This window comes from Mastomys coucha, unplaced genomic scaffold (assembly GCF_008632895.1).
Source record: "Mastomys coucha isolate ucsf_1 unplaced genomic scaffold, UCSF_Mcou_1 pScaffold9, whole genome shotgun sequence".
NCBI classification, from domain to species: domain Eukaryota; kingdom Metazoa; phylum Chordata; class Mammalia; order Rodentia; family Muridae; genus Mastomys; species Mastomys coucha.
The window spans coordinates 4,264,024-4,266,781 of NW_022196915.1; the positions used below are offsets into that span (position 1 = coordinate 4,264,024).

A 2,758-nucleotide genomic window follows, 5' to 3' on the forward strand; every position below is an offset into this window, starting at 1 on the left:
CTGTCAGCCAGCGGCAGAGATTGTTGCAGAAAAAATGACACAATTTATCCTCTGGGCAGAGGTACAAATGATTACACATTTCCCCAGCCTCCTCCCTCACACAGCTGGTGCAAGAGGGTGTACAAATTTCCATGGAGACTGGAGACTTTTCCTTCCCATGGTGTTTTATGATCAAACACGGCCTGTGGTACTCAGTCCACATCCATTCCTGGAACCCTGTTCTCTGATATCTAAGTGACTTGTGTAGACCCTGTGGCTGAGCACATACAAGAATTTCATACTTGGTTTTCCTCTGAATGTTCCTGAAAGAGACAACATTCAAATGAAGATTCCAAATCTCCACATAAATGACACCATGGTAGGCACACGCGCGCGCACACACACACACACACACACACTGTGCTTATTGGTACAAAATGGTTAACCTAAGCACTGGGACCTCTTCTCTGACCTCTGACACACTCTTTTTTTTTCAGCTTACTGTATTGTTCCTGTCAATTTCAGAGACTCTGTCCCACTTGTTTTCAATTTTATTTTTTTATTTTTTTTTTCAATTTTATTTTTAAACAGGGTTTGACTTTGCAGCCCTGACTGGCCTAGCACTTGTTATATAGACAAGGTGGCCACAATCTCCACTTGGATACAACTTAATGACTAATTATTGAGCTTCTGTGTTGAACAGAACACTGTTGGGCTCTGGGGAGAATTCAGTAAGTAATTAATAGAGCACAGATCTGCCTGCAGAAGTTTGCTGTTTAGATTGAAGGAGCTCATGTGAGGAGAGTCCAAACAGGATCAACACAGAATGAGGACATTGGAGGGATTCCCTGGGCCAAAACAGGAGGTCAAAAGCATCAAAGCATCGGGATAAGTAAATTATGGAGGGAAGGTTGCCCAGAGCAGGGGTTTTTAAGAAGGGACTGACAAGGTGGAGTTCTCTGTGAACCAAGAAGTTAGGACACTTCCCTGTAGTAGAAACCACACTGGCTGGTGATGCCAGCTGATACAAAGGAAGTAGATTCCTTTATCCTGTAGTACACAGTTCAAATTCCCTTCCCTCTTATTAAGGGGATCTATTTTGAAATACTTTACCCTTATGGATTCAAAGATAAATATTAGGTGTTACTATCTAAAGTTAAATTATGGTCACATGCCCTTATAGCTAAGTTTTTGGTGTTGTGAGATTGAGCGTAGGACCTTGGCAGGCTCAATACATACTCCACCACTGTCTCAGGGTTTCTATTGCTTCGACAATACACCACGACCAAGAGGCAAGTTAGGGAGGGAAGGGTTTATTGGGCTTATTCTTCCACACTGTAGTTTACCTATCATTGAAGGAGGTCAGGACAGGAACTCAAACAGGACTAGATCTCGGAGGCAGGGGCTGATGTGGAGGCCATCAAGGGGGTGCTGCTTCCTGGCTTGCACCCTTTGGATTGCCCAGCTTGCCTTCTTATAGAACCCAGGCCCTTCAGCTCAGGAATGGCACCACCCACAATGGGCTGGGCCCTCACCCACCAATCACTAACTTAAAAAATGCTCTACAGGCTGGCTCACAGCCCAGTTTTATGGAAGCATTTTCTCAACTGAGGTTCCTTCCTCTCAGACGACTATAGTTTATGTCAAGTTCACATAAATGTAGACATCACAACCACTGAAGTACATCCCAGCCCTAGACACAGCTTCCTTAGAAGTTGTTCTGAGCCTTTCAGAACAAAAACTTCCTAAGTTCTGGGCAAACCGGGACGAAGTGGTTACAGAGACCTATAACATGTACATAATAAAATGTAATAATTTCAAAAGATGACAGGCAGGCATGGTGGCTCAGGCTAGCAAACCCAGGGTCTTAGGATTTTACTGGTGTGAATAGACACCATGACCAAGGCAATTCTTATAAGGACAATATTTAGTTGGGGCTGGCTTACAGGTTCAGAGATTCAGTCCAGTATCATCAAGGGTGGGAGCATGACAGCATCCAGGCAGGCATGGTGCAGGCTGAGCTGAGAGTTCTACACCTTCATCTGAAGGCTGCTAGCAGAATACTGGCTTCCATACACCTAGGATGAGGGTCTTATAGCCCACACCCACAGTGACACACCTACTCCAATAGGGCCAGACCTTCTAATAGTGCCACTCCCTGGGCCAAGCAAATACAAACCATCATCATACCCAGTATTTGGGATTCTGAGGCAGGAGGATTGTATGTTCAAGTCCAGTCTGGCTTACACAGAGGAGACTTTGCCTCAAAAAATCCTGTGCGTGTTTCTGTATATTTCAATACTCACCTGTCAGAAGAGATCCCCTGACCGTTAAAGTAGTTTTCCTAGGGTGAGGCTTCTCCACTGTACTCTGGACGTGCTGACACCTCCAGTCTATCCCCAAATGTGGGAAATATTTGGTAGTGGGGGACTTTGTGCTTTTCCTGAAGAAATACAATTTAATAAAAACTTCAAGTGGTGGTAAACACATTAAAGAAATAACATGTACAGATTGGTGCTAGGAAGGGCTGGGAGCATACTGGGGATTTGAAGAGATGGCCTGAAGTGCCATGAGGCCCTGAAGGTTATGGGAATAGAACAGTAGGTATAACTGATGGTGTAGAAGACAAGCCAGTGGCAGTAGAGTAGACACAGGAGAGGAGACAGTCAGGGGAGCTGGCAGGCTGTGTCTCCCCAGCTTCTGCAGGGTCCTACTGCTGACCCAGCAAGCTCTCACGTACTATAGCTGCTTCTATTCTAGGGACTTCCCATGCTAAACC

General features: G+C 45.1%; 1 pseudogene; it reads left to right on the top strand.

The window, feature by feature from the left end:
• Positions 1 to 2,277: 2,277 nt before the first annotated feature.
• Positions 2,278 to 2,425, top strand: LOC116085565 (annotated as a pseudogene).
• Positions 2,426 to 2,758: the final 333 nt, after the last annotated feature.